Raw genomic sequence first — 17,571 nt, 5'->3', positions numbered from 1 at the left:
CTCTGGGCTGAAATCCATGTGTCAACAGGGTGAGGCTTCCTCCAGGGGATCCAGGTGAGAACCGGATGCTCGCTTCTTCTGGCTTCCAAAGGCCAACGGCGCCCCTTGGCTCATAGCCACATTGCTTCAGCCTGGCCTTTTTCTGTCCCTTACCCTATCTCTCATAAGGACACTCAGGATTGCATTTAGGCTCCACCCAAAAAATCCTGAATAATCTCTCCATGTCAGGATCCTTAATTTAATCACTTCTATGAAGACCCTTTTTCCTCATAAAGGAACATTTACAGGTTCCAGGAGAATCTGACATCTTTGGGTTGATGTTTCTCAGCTTATGACAGAGGGTAAGCAGAGAGTCTCCTTTACCTAATCCAGTCTCTCTTATTATACCTAACTGGTTACATCCGCAAACATGAGCTAAAAATGCATAGCTACAAACCTCAAGAAGGTAACTGATCCAGCCCCAGCATCACCCTGGAGTCTGGGTTCCATTACCATCGACAATGGGACAAGCTGAGTACAGAGCAGCTCTCCAGTCCATGGGGAACAGAAAGCTCTTCTCTTTTCAGAATCAGGAAGGTGTCCCCAGCTCCAGTGGGGAGAGGATCCACAGTTCAGAGGCAGAAGCCTATGTCACGAATGTTTTGCTCCCAAACCTGCCAGTATGTCATTCTCCTTCAGCGATGACACAACTGTAATAAAAAGGCAGAAATATCTCTAAGCAACCTTGTTTTATAACACCTAGATCATAATAGCGCTTCAGACCCAGAGGTTTCACAACTTTCATAGACATCCCAGACCATATGTTACATATTTCTCACTGTAATTCTGCATTCTGGATATACATGTGGGCCTAATCTGAAAACATCATGTAATCATTCTGCAGCACAATAAATTCTTTGACGAACTGAAGAATGCAAAACCATAATCTAACATTAAAGGATATATTTTTCACTTCTTAACAGTTTTGGCTGCTTATCCTCAGAGATCTGTAATGCAGTGGCTGTATCCAGCTTCTCTCCAGTTTACTGAACAAAGAAATTCATAAATATCAATCCTTCTTACACTTTCCCATGGTCTGTGAAAAGAAGAGGAAATCATCGCAAATGTTTACATTGGGCAGTGCTTATGAAGATTACTACGGACCACATATTAGAACATCCTAAATAAGCTTAGAGAGAGAGAGAGAGAGAGAGAGAGAGAGAGAGAGGACCGTGAACTGTGAATATGTTTGAAGAATTTGGAACAAATCAGAAACGGCCATCTCTAGAGCCAGCTGGCCCTGCAAGTGAACCTTTAAACTGTTTGCAAAATGTGTTTTATACTATTTATGGAGAAATTTTCCTGGCGATATTGCCCAATTCTTTGTGATCATTTAGACCATCTTCTGCTGTTAAGGACATAAAAGCAGTGCATAACAAAAATAAGAATTAAACAGCAGAGAGCAGAATCTCTAGAGCTCTTTGTTTTCCCTGAGAAGTAAAACCAGACTCTAAAGTATGCCACATTTTGCTTGAGATAAACACACCAACAACCAACCTCCTACCCTTTAATATACATGGGGTCTTTTTCCTCATTCTTAAGTTGGTTGCTGATTGCTGACTATAATGAAGATGGAATTTGCTTTTGGGATGTGTTTTTTTTTTTTTTCTTCCTGGAAAGAGTTTAGAAGAATATGTTGGTTATGAGGGAAAATGCTTTATAAGTCTGACATCCATAACACAGAAAGAATTGGTGGTTGTTTTTTAAAGAGAAGTGCACGGGAACTGCTGCTGGACTCTCTGTATCTTGAAGGTAATTGTGATTTCAAGGGTATCATTGAGGAAATGTTCTGATATGGTGTGTTTATAAGAAAATGTGTTTTTAAGGTATAAATGGCTTGTCTGGTGGAAATATATTTGCATTAAAGGCAGCTAGCTACCAACCCTACAAATGGACTGCATCCCAACACCCTTTTCCAGGTTGATTGTTTGCAATTAACTCTCTGTGCCCACACATAACCACATGTGGTGAGACTACCTGGCCAGCCTAGAAATCCATTTTATCCAAACTGTATATGACATGGTGCAAACTGTATTGTAATCTCTGTGACTCCCAGAGGATGGCAACAACTCTTGTAGCTGTGGCAGTGCAGGAAGGTCTGTCTGTGCTTCTGATGGTTCATAAATGAAGGATGTGTGAGGTGAGGCTGGCCAGCTCAAGATATTTCTTTCAGACTTTCCTATTCTTTAGTCGCTGAAAACCCCAAAGTTTTCGTAAACACCAAATTCTATCCAAACAATGAAATGGGTTAAAAAAAAACGTTGCTTCAATAAGGACCAGTATCTTTGTTATTAGACATACAAAACAAGAAAAAAATATGGTTTCAATTCATTATATTTTTAATTACTTTAAAAATGAGTTATCAAAATAATGACCGTTAAGTAACTTGATATACCAAATCATATCTGAAGAGTAAACTGGCCTTTCCGGCTCAGGGAAATTCAGGGTTGTTTACATGAACAGAGCTTTGTGAAGTGACAAGAGCATTTGCTAACACCTAAGTCAGAAAATGTTTTAAAGGCAAACATTTACCATTGAATTATCAGCAAATTGGCACCAGACTTCTGTTGTCAGCCTGCCTGAGCTGTGGTTTTGTGATTACTATTGCCTGGTCATCAATTTGTGTTTACTACACTCCACTCCAGTGAAAACGCAGCTCACTGCATAAACCACAAAAGCCTCTTGCTATTGTTCTCGGTCAGATATTAATAATGCATCCTGATATCCTGATCATAAAAGCAAGTGCATTTACAAACTTCACGTTAACCATGAGGCCTCCATGGAGCTGTTTCCCCCTTGCAACTCTGGAGGGTGAGAGGAAGGGAGCAGCCCCCAGGCCAGGGAACCACCGCTGAGCTCTGCTGGCTGCAAGAGATTCAGACTTAGAGTCCAGTCAGCTTCCCTTAATAATTAACAATTCCTTTAATAATTATTAATCATTATATTATTGATAATATAATGATTAATAATTATTTTCAGATTGATTGATTACATTACAACCATGGAAAGCCAAGGCTGGCATTAAAAACACTTGAAGCATTTATTAAAAGCCAAAATATCCATAGCAAATAAACTGAAAGCCTTCTTCCTATACCATCCTTTTTACTATTTCAAGGCAATCCTAATTATCCAACCCCTTTCCCCACAACAGCTGACTTTAACTAACAGTTTTTTGTTTGTTTAGTCTCAGTTTAGGAAATTTTAGGGAAAGAGAAGAAGTGGTCTTGATGGACCTCACTTGCTTATTCTGTTAGTAACATAGATCCACAAGCCCCCATTTCTCATTTTCTTGCCCTCGTAAGCCCCTATTTGTTTTATTCCTACCCTTTCTTTGCATCCTTCTTGTTCTTGTGGGCCTTTATCTGCTATTATCTAGCATCTGGTACATGGTGGTATTTTTGTTTTTTGTTTTTTGTTTTTTTTTTCTTGTTGAGATTTCAAGTTTTGCAGTCAGATGGGCCTGGATTTGATGCCAACTCTATCCTTTACACCTTGTGTGAACCAAATAGGTTGTTCTTCATTTTCAGCAACCTCATCAGGAGACCTAGAAATAACAGCTCCCTTGTAAAATGTTTGCAAAGATGAAAGGAAACTGCATATGCAGCATCACCTGGCACAGGCTGGAACATAAAATGCATTCCTTACTTTCCCACTTCTGCTTATCCTTCTCTCTTCCTCTGTGTCTGATATGGCCCCTACATTTGACTGTGTAATTTGACTTGATCTGAGAAACTCCATACCAGTTCTGATTAGTATTTAACAGCATCAAACTCGAATAATTTTCTGATTCGCATTCCTACAATTAATCCAGACACCAATGTGTGATAAAAACAGTACAGAAAAAAATACATAATAAAAATAATTTGCACTTTATATTCCTAACATCCACTTCAGGAATTACCCTGTCCTCACCTTTGCCCCACAGTTCCCTGTAAAAAGCCAGTTGAGTAAGAAATCCATGCAATCTTGCACACAGTTAAAAGTATTCATAAATTAAAGGTGCAATCGATCGTCCAGTTAGCTGTGAATTTTCACAGATTTCATGGGACTTGAATAGTTAAATGCTGCCCAGCAATGATATTAGGTTTTTAGTAGCATTGTCTAGATGCATTCATCATATGGAAATGTTTTTTTATGACCACTAAGATAACATAAGCAAAATGGGATGTGCACTTAGTAGCAAAGGAAGAAACTTCTCTCTCAGTGGTCACGCTCAGCTATCAATAAGCATGTGACTCAATTCCCCTACTAACTAATTTATAGACTCTTAACATTGGAAAGAAACCTAGAGGTCATTTACCCAGGTACCAATTCAGTCTAGAAATCTGTCTTGGCCTCTCCCCAGCATACTACAAGGAAAATCTCTAAGAAGGAAGATGATATGGAGTTATTTTATTATGTCACGTTTCTTGAGATAATTAAATGCCTAAATAATGAAAAGAAAATCCTAAATGATCTCAATAAACTGTGTGTAGATATAAAAGTGGCAAATAAATTTCATCATGAGCAAGTTTAAGTTTGAGGAGGAAAGTTATCTGAAATAACTATGTGAGAAAAAAAACACTTATTTGTCTCCTATATAATAAAGAGCACACATAGTTTAGACAGGGTGGAAGAAATAAAGCTAAATACTAAAGGATTTGTTCCTCAAGAAGTTTCTAATCTAGTAGAGGCTATTGACAGAAGATACTTACCAAAAGAAAGCACTGCAAGCTAAAAGGTAAGTGCCATCAGAAAGATGCAAATGAAGTACCTTGGGTGTTTAGAGGAGAGAAAATATATTTCCTACTGAAGATATGTCTTTTAATTGTTAATAAAATCTAAAAAGTGTTGGAGTTATGTCTCTTCCCCAAATACATGAATTACATGAATTGTAACATAAAAAAATTCCAAAAAGTGTAGTGGATCATTGGAGTCTATTAAATACTTATCATATAATAAGTGCATGACAAATATCTTTTCCAGAATCAGTGAGAAAAACATTAGCAATAAAATAGAAAGCTAAATGTGCATCTTTTCTTGAAATATAGTAAGATCCTGAGGTCATGGAAAGGGCAGCCTAATCAATTACGGAGATAGTCAAATTGTCATATGAGGATAGATATTACATGATCAGGATCCTTTAGAGCTGATCCTGTAACTCTTACTCTTCTAAGAACAACTTTAATTCATATAGAAGAAGAAACATCTCAACTTCATGTCATTGAAATGTCTTAACTATTGGAACAAAATATATGTAGAGAGTGAACGTAGATTAAGTCATCAAATTGGAGAGAAGACGCTTGTTTTCACTCTGATTTGTTAGTTCTTCTGTAACTACACTGATACATGACAGGCTGAAAACATTGATAGCGTCAATCAGTGAATATAACTGAATTTTCTGTAATTTCCACTCTATAGTTACATATTGCTTTTAATCGCTCAGCCCTTGTCAAGCTTTGCTCTAAAAGTTATTTGATATGCATAATGCCTGAGTTTGGTTTCTTGAGACAAGGGTTTGAGCACACATGGCTTCTTGTGGAAGTGAAGAGAGCATCACCATGGAAGTAGGGAAATGAGACAAGGCACCGATGGCAGCCAATAAATGGTGCATTATCAAACCCCTTAGCTGAGGGCACCTGGAGCTCAAGCCCAGTGGGCAATCCTGGGAGTCTGTGTAGGTTATATGCCCCAGGGATGAGGTGCTGCGGTATTTATCCTCCAACTCTAGTCATTGGTTGAGGACAATTCCCAGAGAGTGTTAATTCCACCAAATGGTTCTTTGCTGTTCTGCTGCAGGGGCTCAAGAAGCTCCCCCAATCCCGCCTTTGGTTATAACATGTTTTGTTACAAAGTGTGGGCAGTGTATCAACTCTTTCCCACTCTTCTGTTTTCTTTCTTTTCCTGTCTCTCTAGAAAAAAAGAAAACACAAACCAATCCCAGAATCAAAAACTAAAACCAACTCAAATCTCACTGGAAGCAGTCATAGATGTAATCTCCAACATGCAAGGATTCTGTGGTAGAAATCTCCCCTAACACGCTATCAAGAGAAAGAAAATTTTATGCTGCCTTTGCTACCCCCTGCTAAGATAATGCAGGCAGCCAAATCAGTCTGCATTTGATGTAAGTAACTTAAGAAAAATTTTTAAACGGTTATGCCAACAAAGCTGAAAACATTGCTTGCAGAATTGGAAAGTAGCTCTAAAATAAATTAATATAGCTAAAGTCCATAATAGGCTTTCTGTTGACTGTCTAGAGATTTACAGAGAAAACTTTCTAACCAATATTAAGCCGCTGTGGGCAGCCCCTGAATGACCATAATGCACCCAGCCCTCACTCAGAAGCAGTAAATCCATGACAAATACCTCTGTCAAACCTGCAACCGCATTACTCAAAAGTCAGCAGAAAAGGACCCTTCTATTTTCATCTCTTATGACTGCAGCCATAGTTACCCCACTTAAAAATTTACTCTTCGGCACTCATGCAAAAACAACGGAGCTTGGCTGACCCGATCTAAAGGAGTAGTCATTTCTATCTAGACTTGGGATTCCTGAAAAACATTTCCTTTTAAAAGCTGCAACTTTTTGAAATTCTGAAAGAAAATATATTCTCTATACGCTCCCCACCTCTACATGAGGACTGCTGTAAAGTCCTGTCTGGTTGTCAAGGACTCTGCTCAGCTTGTGATGACATGCCCAATTGGAAACTCAAGGAAGATGTAAATAAGTCAGATTGATTTATTCTCATTAAGTCTGAGTATGTTGTTAATGTATCTATTTTGATTTTTATTCATTAATTCATTTGACAAATATTTATTGACAACCTACTTCTGAGCACCAAACCCTGTGCTAAATATTAGGTGAGTGATGGTGAGAAACACAATCACAGTTCCTACCCTCTTTATTACTTATTGCACAAACAGCAACGGCATTACCCTTTCAGAAATAAAAGTTCAGACAATTGCATAGAATGCCACCATCCTTACAGTCTTAATTCTCACCCCACCCCTCAGTGGTTATCCATAAGTCCTTGGGTAGGTCCTTAAGTAGCCTGAAAAGCCAGGGATGGTTTTCCTTTGTAATAGCTGCTATTCGATTTTTTTTTTAATCCCAAGAAGCAGAGTTTACATAATTTTTAGAAGTTTTCACATAATTTTTAGAAGTTCAGTTTATACAATTTTAAAGAAAACATTCCATTGAAGAGGAGATTTATACACTGGGAACCTTTATACCTTTTTATCTGACAGTTCTTTTGCACGCCTGGTAAGGAGAGAACCAATGTGGTTTTGTAGAAGAATATGCATAGATTCTATTCAGATATGCAAATGGATTCCATTTAGACACTCCAAATGATGGTGCATTCATTCCTAGAAAAGCATGCGATATAACATAGAAATGAATTAAACCAGCTGAAAAGCTTCCTGATATTTAAATACAACTAATACAAATGCACAATTTGGGTTTTGGTTCAATAATATTTCAGGGAAAAGTCATATCCTCAGGCCAGGGGTGCAAGATGTCCCCCATTATCGTTAACTGATGTCTGACAATCACAGGTAGAATATAATGTTCTAGTTACAGGCAGAAATATTACTACTTAGATATTTTTTCTGTCATTGTGTTCCTCTAAGTTTTTTTTAGAGAGATTCTCTTTTTCCTTGAAGACACCTAAGCTTATTTTACTTGTAAGCCTAAACCAGACACCTGCAGATACAACAAAAATCCTCGGTTAATTTCAGCCAATGACAGATAACTTATTCACAGAGGACTCAGGAAAAACCATCCATTCATTCATCCATGCAACAAAGTGTTTGTCACATGTTTGCCATGTGCCCGGCGCTGTTTCAAGCACTGAGAATTGAACAGTGAGCAGAGTCCTGAGGTTCTGGAAGTACTTCTGGGGAGTCAGAAGCCCTCAATACCAGCTTTAGTCCCTCTGCAAACTGCCGAGGGAACCAGGGCAAGACACTCCACATATGTGGACCTCATATTCCTCATGTATAAATGAGAGAGCTTTCAGCTCAAAACTTCTATAAATCTAGTATAAACAGAAAATGCCCCATCTAAGTAAGGAAGGAGCATTTTCCAGTGTTAAGGGGATGAATTTTCACGGACCCGTTCACATTCTCCCCAAAGCTCTTTCCGAGCTCATGATCTTAAATAAGTAAATGATCTTACAGCCTCAGAGATCCAATGTGAATGGAGGCCAACCTGAGAACTTCATCAATTTTTCTACATTCAACAAAAACACTTTATTTCCTCAATTACCTCTTGTGTAACAAAGAGACTGAAGACTCTGGAAATAAACCGAATCTAAATCTCAGTGCAAAGCTTAAATCATAAATTTTTCTTTGTGTCCCTATAAACATCTGGAAAAAGCTATATTTAGGAAAAATTTGGAGGGACAATCAAATTTTACTGTTCGAGTCACCTTTTGCTTTCCACATATATTAACACTGTCTACTAAAATTAAATATAAACCTGGAGTTACCCAGTCCTACATCCTGTTATTTCTTTTAGATATTTACAAAGTAGTTCATATTTTAACCCTGCTTTTTGGCCATAAATTTTGTTATTTATGTTGCTACTTCAAAAAAATAGAGTATTACTACTTCCTCTTATTTTATCAGGCAGGATCTGAAGAAGAAAATATGTTGCATAACTTACTCAGTAGCTGCACAGAAAAATAGCAGAGTAAGGTTAAGGCAGTGCACCAGGCCTTATTATCCATAAAAATACAGATCCTTCTCTGAGTCACAGCACTGGAAACTGAAAATGGCTGGGGCTTTCTCCACTGAGCCAAAAAAGAAACAGATAGTCCTCTTCAGAACCAGTCCAAGGCGACCCTCCGGCTTTCCAAGATGCTGCAACATACAACAACTCTGGAGCTCTGCCCACCTCTCCCGTGGCACCCACAACCTATGATCCAATGCTTAAAGTTGATGACAGCAACACTCGGATCCTGATTGGCTGCTTGGTGGCATCATCTTCATCCTCTTGGCCATCATTGTCATCATCCTCTGGAGGCAGTTTTGGCAGAAAATGCTGGAGAAGGCTTCCCAGAAGATGCTGGATGATGAAATGACAGTCAGCCTTTCCCTGCCAAGCGAGTCCAGCACGTTCAACAATAACCGCTCTTCATCACCAAGTGAGCAAGAGTCCAACTCTACTTATGATCGCATCTTTCCTGTTCGCCCTGACTACCAGGAGCCCTCCAGGCTGATACAAAAACTCCCAGAATCTGCTCCGGGGGGAAGGAGTCAGGCTGCAGTGACACTGTGAAGCCAGTCCAGCCAATTGGGCCCGAAGGGGTGCCCCACTATGCAGAGGCTGACATTGTGAACCTCCAGGGAGTAACCGGACGCAACACATACTCAGTGCCTGCTGTCACCATGGATCTTCTCTCAGGAAAAGATGTGGCTGTGAAAGAATTCCCCAGGAAACTTTTAACTTTCCAGGAGAAGCTGGGAGGCGGCCAATTTGGGGAGGTTCATCTCTGTGAAGTGGAGGGAATGGAAAAATTCAAAGACAAAGATTTTGTCCTAGATGTCAGTGCCAACCAGTCTGTCCTGGTGGCCGTGAAAATGCTCCGAGCAGATGCCAACAAGAGTGCCAGGAATGATTTTCTTAAGGAGATAAAGATCATGTCCTGGCTCAAGGACCCAAACATCATCCGTCTCTTAGCCGTGTGTATCACTGATGATCCTCTCTGCATGATCACCAAGTACATGGAGAATGGGGACCTCAATCAGTTTCTCTCTTGCCATGAGCCCCCCAATTCTTCCTGCAGCAATGTACTCACTGTCGGTTACGCCAACTTAAAGTTTATGGCTACCCAGATTGCCTCTGGCATGAAATACCTTTTTTCCCTTAATTTTGCCCGTCGAGATCTGGCCACATGAAACTGTTTAGTGGGTAAGAACTACACTATCAAGATAGCTGACTTTGGAATGAGCAGGAACCTGTACAGTGGCGACTACTACCGGATTCGAGGCTGGGCAGTGCTCCCTATCTGCTGGATGTCTTGGGAGAGCATCTTGCTGGGCAAATTCACTACAGCAAGTGATGTGTGGGCCTTTGGGGTGAATCTGTGGGAGACTTTCACCTTTTGCCAGGAGCAACCCTATTCCCAGCTGTCAGATGAGCAGGTCATTGAGAATACTGGAGAGTTCTTCTGAGACCAAGGGACCTTGCAGACTTACCTCCCTCAGCCTGCTGTTTTCCCTGACTCTGTGTGTAAGTTGATGCTCAGCTGCTGGAGAAGAGACACCAAGCACTGCCCCCCGTTCCAGTAAATCCACCTTCTACTTCTTCAGCAAGGGAATGAGTGATGCCATCAGTGCCTGGCAACATTCTGACAACCCTGGTCCTCCCCTCGATCCTACTACTCACCCATGCCTAAGCCACTCCAGCTGGACGTTTAATGGACCTAGAGATGGAGGCTTGTTTGCTTTGTTCTCCTCTGTCCCTCGCCTCCCTTCACTTCCCCACTCCCTATTCCTGATTCACATATACTTTTTTTTTTACATTAAAGAACTAAAAAATAAAGAAACAAACAAACAAATGCTAGGGCAGAGAAAGTCTAGCAAAAGAAATTTTACTTGATAGACCAGAGTGTTGGTTAACAAATGCTAGAAAATTCAGATAATTTATAAAGGTTAAATATGCTTGTGTTTTTAAATGTGTACATTCTACAATATCTTTTCCATGTCACTCTTTAAAAAGTATTTTCAGAAAGAGAAACTTGAAGGATATTAATGTCTTGGGAAATGGGAGATTAGGTTTAGGGAAAACACTTGGTAGGCGTGGAGGATCTGAGGGTAGAGTATTCAGCAACCAATCACAGATGATTTCCTAATATGGCCTCTGGACAAGTCACAAAATCACTATTTGCATTTCCCTCTCTTGTCAGAATGGATGATACGTTCTTGAAAATCCCCATGTACTGTGAAATGGGTGCTTTGTTTATTCATGGGCAAGGGTCAGGGGTGGGGTCCATATATAAAACATAAGGATGTGGATAGGAAAGAGTGTCTGCTATAAGGCTGTAGGAAGGGGAACTGTTAATTTAATTTACAATAAAAGGAAATAGTACTGTATGCATCCAAGGAGTTTTGAATAGAGAATAGGCAAAGGAAAGAAGGTCTACAGAGGACAGGTAACAGGTATACTCTTAATCTGTGATTTCTGCAAAGAGTCTTCCTCTTGCTCTTGTTCAAAATATTTTTAGGTGTGGGTTTTAGTGGGAGACTGATGTTTGAATCAGTGAAGACTCATGTTTTTGACATCTTGATCCGAGGCCCTCTGGTTTGCCATCTCCAAAGCTTACAGCTCTTTTAACGGATGAAGCCTCTGTGGTCAGATGGACTGGGCACTGAATTTCTCAGGCATAAATACCTGAAAGCCATTGACTGCAGGGAATAGATCTGTTCTGAGTGTCCCCAGAGGACTGGTCTAGGACCATTGAGGAGAATTTATAGGGAGACCATTTCTACTACATATTTGGGAAAACATAACCAGTATCAGAGCATTACAGGATGAATGAGCTGCCTTCAGAGGAGGGGAGTTCTTTGCTCCTGAAGTTCAGATATAGGCTGGAAAAACTGTGCAAGAAAGGTGTAGGCTTCCAAAAACAAGGCAGGTGCTTCTATAAGATGATATTTACTGTTCTTCTAACTGAGAAGTCCTTGATTTCAGCGAGGCATAGTGTGAGCATGTTAAGAGAAGTCATCCACTGCTACTGCTTAGTGTACACACTCTCTTGCTGTAGAGATAGTGTGAGCAACAGAAAAGAAAGCATCAGACTGGTTTCTTTTCCTCTAGAATTCATGGAAACTGATACACTGTCAAGTAAGAGGTCCCTTAGAGTGGATTCTGAGCCTTTACGCTCTACAAATCCTCAGACTTGTAGGAAAGGAAGCAGGAAAAGGGAAACTTCAGTTCCTGCTGAGGAGAAACAAGAAAAGATTACAGAATAAACTTCTCAAGCTAAGAAGGAAGTCTTGACTTAGGTCCTCCTCGGTTGTTCTCACTCTCCCCCCTTCCACTTAGTCTCTCAGGAACTTGAGTGTTTCCCCCTGTTCAGCGTTCAGCACTGCTGCAGGCCACAACATAAGCATAAACCCCAAAGCCCCAAGATTCATTTGTCAGGTCATCTCCTGGCCCTAGCAAATGCTGTGTCACCCTATAACTCTGGGCTTCAGTCTCTTCCAGAATTAACTTTGGAGAGTCATTGGTTTGGGGATCAGGAGAGCACTGGTTTGGGAGTTTCAGTTCTACTTCTGCCTCAAGGCAAGCGTTTCTTCTTGGGCTAACCACTTTGCCTCTTTGAGCTTTGGGATTCTTGTCTCTAAAATGAAGACTAGATTAGATAGTCTTGAAGTCTTTTCCTGCTCTGATGTTGTTCAGTGCTCATTGGACAGTTGGATCTACAACTACAACTGATGTGTATTCAGTTATTCTGTCATCTCCTGCTCTAAAACTTGTGGTCATGGGTCAGCGAAAGAGATCATACAGGAAGCCATGGGAACAGTAACACCTGCCATTTGTAGAGTGTGTTCAAGTTAACCAGGTGTTTCCAATACATCATCACATTTGATGTGAGCAGGGCTATACATGTTCTCTTATACCCTGATAGTTACCATACTCTGCTTTCAAGATCAGTATTTTGACTTCGTTAAAATTAAAGGGACTTGAAATCAAGACCTGAAGACAATTCTCCCTTATCTACATGCCTCTAGTAGGGCTACATTCAAACCATGCCATGACTTCTTATGTGGTAAGAGAAAACAATATCATATTCCCTTCCTTTGACTAACATCTTCCTATTTCTTTCTTTTTATGCTTCTGCCTCAAATCATTGCATTCCACGACCCAATCCAAAAAAAGCTTGTTTGAAATGAACTTAGTATCTCTGAATTTCCCTGGACTTGAGTCACAGTAGTAGTCTGTTTCAGGTGGCTGCCAAATATATTCTATCATGTACAGTTACACTTTTCTGGGATGAGAAAGGCTTCATCTTCTGGAAGTAAGGCCTTGGTATTACAGGCACAGGTTTAACTTCTAATCTAGTTACACTTATATGTTGAGCAGTTTAAATCTAAGAGACACAACAGAGTATATAATGAGGGCTTAGTATGTAGAATTTAAAAGTAGCTCTAACCTTAATGAAGCTAGGACTTATATGGAAAGGCAGGTAGGAAAGGAGATGGGAAATTGTGGGGCCTTGCTATCTTTGTAGTAAGTTATCCTACTCATGATAATATGTGGAATAATTTTTGTCCAGATTATGTTTGTGGATTGTCAGATCTAAATTTATACTTCATTTTTTAGTGTGCTGATAGGTAGGTCCAACTCTTGATGAGCTATCAGGATGCATATGTGATCAGAAAAGATCTGGAGTGGAAAAAGGCACTCAAGGGGAAAACATAGTTTCAACACTATGGAAAGATCACTTGCAAGTGTACAAGATGTGTAATAAAGAGCATTGTATAAAAGTGGAGTAAAAACTGGATCAATGAGTGTGTATACAACTGAATGAGGAGGAAGATAGGGGCCAGAAAGGAAGTTGCATAAAAAGAGGTAATGGAGGTATGTGGGGAAACCATAGGGGAGGTTCAAGTCAAGACAGAAACAAGGGTAGTGGAGCTGTTAGGAATCCATTCTGAAGCAGGAAAGCTGAGAGAGGGTACAAAAAGTAAGTGTCTTGAAGATGAAGGATAAATATGGATGGAGAAAGAAATTCTGGATGATAGAGATTATAACAATATTAACTAAAAAATGCAAAGTTGATGCAGTCTGTAAAATGGAAAGGAGCTTTACAGAGAAAAGGGGGAAGTTCTTGTTGGATATTAAATGCATAAGCAACCATCAGTGAATAACCTTTTCATTTCAGAGAAAGTGGGTTAAGGAGACAATTCAAGCATCTAGTATTCTAGACCACTTCAGGTGCTGAGGCTAATGGTGGTAAAAAGATACCAACTCTGCTTGAACTGGGCTTGGTTTCCCAAGGGCAGCTTTGGAAATGAAGACCTAGAGATGGAGAATTTACAGTCGCTCATGAAGCTTAGTGTTTCCTTCTCTTCCTTTTGTTAATGAAATCCAATTTCAATAATACCCATCACTGATGTGCCCATAATGGCCTGTGGAAAACATTCAAACAATAGGCTAAATTAGGCAAGACTAAATTTTGTTGGGAGTACAAAGAAGTATGAGCTATGTTGGAAGCAAGTCTGAAGAAAGAAAGAGAGAAACATGTTCTAGGAACAGAACAGCATCTGTCTTGCCAAAATTAGAGAAAAGAAAAGGGAGGGGGAAGGAGAAAGAGAAGAAGAAAATTACAGTTAAGGCTCAGATTATCCTACCTTGAATTCAAAGGCTCATAATTTGCCATCTGAATCTGTTCTTTTCTCTAAGACCTTTGACATTTGGCAGTAAGTATGGTAGGTCCCTAAATGTTTCTGGAAGATGCAGCTCTTGATCTAAGTTGGGGAATCCTTCGGAACTGAAATTCAGATTTTTAAAGAAATAGATGGATGTCAATTCCACCTGGTAAATGTCTTGGAATGCTGAATTGAGAAGGAAAGAGACTGTGATAGCTAATGGTGATCAGATTTCTGTCATTTTGGGTTTTCTGCTACAATTAGCTGCACTGCTTATAGTGACAATCACTTGTTGGGTCATTGTTTAGTTGCTGGATACTTTTAAAAACTTGTTATTTAGAAACTCACTGATTATTTAAGATTAACAAGAAGTTACGAAAATAGTACAGAGTTGCATTACCCTTCAGCCATATTTCCTCACTGATAATATCTTATATAACCTGATAACACCGTCCATAAGCATGGTCCATTTTCAGAACCAGAAAACTGACATTGGTATACTACTACTAAGTAAACTACAGACGTTTGGATTTCATCAGTTTTTCATAGGTACTTATTTTGTTGCTGGATACTTTTAACCCTTGTTAATTTGCATCCTGGCCCTGCTTGGATGTAGCAGGAAGCACACTATCTGGAAACAATTCTATAAAATTTGGAAGAGATTATAGGACTTGTTCTGTTCCTTTATCAATGAGCAATATTCTGCCTATGCTGTTTCTAAATTTTCTGACTATTTTAGCTGTTTGTCGTCTGAAACCATCTGAGAAGGATCCTTGTGAAGGATTAGGCAGCACAAATACCAGTAAGATTTGTCCATAGCTTGCTAAGCAGAGAATCAGGTATGGAAGGACATTCTAGGTGGTTCCTATAGTTCTTACCAGTGAATATGATTTGTAGTGGTGATAAGGAGAGGACTTTAGAGTAAACCAATAGTTTGGTCAAGAGTTAGGTGGTATTTAGTGAATGGCACCAGGAATAGCTCAATGAAGGAAAATAGTACAGTGGCATAGACCCCTGATATGTGATAAATAACTTTTTTCAGAATGGTAGAGAAATTTCATTTGCCTAAATATCTATTGTTAAATGGAATAACAACCACGTGAGACAAGTTAAGTGCCAACACAGCAGCAATTTGGGGAGAAGTTGAAGCTCTGCTTTTGTGGATTATAGCTTTGAGGTTTGTGATGGTTGTTTTAAGCTGCCCTATTTGGGGGCCACAAGATTATAACTGTGTTCATCACCGCACACCCTGTGTCCTTTAAAGTTCCTGGCACATAGTGAGCACCTGATAAATATTTGCTGATGTTAGTTGAATGAATAAACAATGGAAATAGAAACTTGTCCTCCAGCATAACCAGGGTGAATTTAAGAAGTGCTTTGCTGCAATACAGAAATGGCTTACGGTGAAAGGAAAAGAAAGGAAAAAGTGGTCTAACTTGTGCCGAGTGGAGTACTTCCTACATTTGTGTATCTTCTGATGCTGAAATCAATCTATGGCAAGGTTTCTTTCTTTGAGGTATTTAGAAAGCAATGCAAGGTGGTTCTTAACAGGGCACCCCTTCAAAACCAGGCCCCAGATCCTGGCTCCAAACCCAACCTATTTGAAACAAGCTATCTAGCTTCTCCAGCAGACACCTTGTCAACCACTTCACAGGCCTCTCCAGGAGAAGAATCAGAGTCTCAATTAGTCTGTGATCACCCACATTTACAACTGCATGTTAAGGAAGATTTTATAGAGAGAGTCATGGGAAAGCACAATGGGATAAGGTAACAGCTTACAATAAAAAAAAACCGTTTTCCTGAACAGAAACTTGGAAACAAATGAGAGTTGAGAGGATTCCTGCCAACATACCAAGAGTTTGTAATCTAGCCTATCTATTTTATGTCCTTTACTCTTCATGATATTCTATTCTTCTGCCCTATTGTCTGGTAACTTTTTCTGAGGATTGAGTTTCTTAAGCAATGTGGTACGCCCTCATTATGATGAGGAAACAGCTGGGCCTTTCCTCAGGCTTAGGAAGATGATGTATCCTGTCAAAGGATAAATAGTAAACTGATTTAATTTCTGCTTAAAGCTGTAGTAGTCATTCCAAAATGGAATACATACAAATTCTCTGTATTAGAAGAAAAATGTGGTGCCAATTGTATATTCTCTTTTCTTTATTTATTCTCTGTAAGTCTGTCTGTCAGATGATAAATTGTAAATAACAATGATTAAAGAAAAAAAAATCCAGCTTTCCATTGGTTTCCCACGGTTTCCAATGGTGTATTCAGCATAAAACAAAGACTTACTTCTAAGACCTCCATTTGTTTAAAGAACACAAAAAATCTTCGAGGGTCAACTATTTTGACTCCTTTGGGAGTGTTCCCCACTTCTCTTTATAAATTTAGAAACAGGGAACCTGGGAGCTCTAAAGAGCACCTGGACTTGCCTGGGTAGTGGGATTAGACCCAAAGGAAAGGTTTAGAACCTTCCCCTTCAAGCCTTTTCCAGGCATTTATTAAACACATTAGGAGTAAGAACAGCACACATAGGTTCACAGACCCTTTCAACCTGTTGAGATGATATTTCTACTCTTTGAGCTTACATAATCTTTTTACACATCAACTGTTAAAATTTCATCCTAGAAAAAGGTGGGATTATTATGTTATCATTGACACAAAAATGTGGTAGCACCAGTGGAAAATTATTAGTTATAATCACAGTACATTAGAAAAATGAAGAAGAGTGAGACAGTTTAAACAGAAAAAGAATCATTTTTAAATCTGTCCTCATTTTCCACTGCGTATTTTGCTGAAAGCAATTGCAAGTTTGTGACATGTACTGATTTCAGCAGCCTGCCTGGGAGATGTGTGGTAAACCCAGCAATCAGTCAGCTCATAGCCGACCACATGTTTTACTTTATATTTGAAGCCAAGCTTTCCTAAAGGCAGTGGTATCAGAGCCTAGAAGTGCTCTTATCTTTCTAGGTAAACGTGTCTCCTTTTTTGTTCCACTCTGTAGGTAATGTGGCTCTGTGGGGCCAAGCTACAAGGCCACAGTGTATCTGTCCCCACTTAAACCCCTCAGTGCATTTAATTAACTGAACAGTTTGCTGCTCCATTTTTTATGCCACTCCCTAAAGACAAACCACATTGACAGAAGTGGTGTTTGCTCTGTAAGATGTTTGCA

At 39.6% G+C, this 17,571-nt stretch overlaps 1 pseudogene; it reads left to right on the top strand.

The window, feature by feature from the left end:
- The first annotated feature begins 500 nt into the window (after nt 1-500).
- On the top strand, nt 501-10,349 carry LOC119511312 (annotated as a pseudogene).
- The last annotated feature ends 7,222 nt before the right edge of the window (nt 10,350-17,571 follow it).

This window comes from Choloepus didactylus, chromosome 16 (assembly GCF_015220235.1).
Source record: "Choloepus didactylus isolate mChoDid1 chromosome 16, mChoDid1.pri, whole genome shotgun sequence".
Taxonomy (NCBI): Eukaryota; Metazoa; Chordata; class Mammalia; order Pilosa; family Megalonychidae; genus Choloepus; species Choloepus didactylus.
The sequence above is the reverse complement of the archived record's forward strand: the minus strand, read 5'-3'. Positions and strand labels throughout refer to the sequence as shown.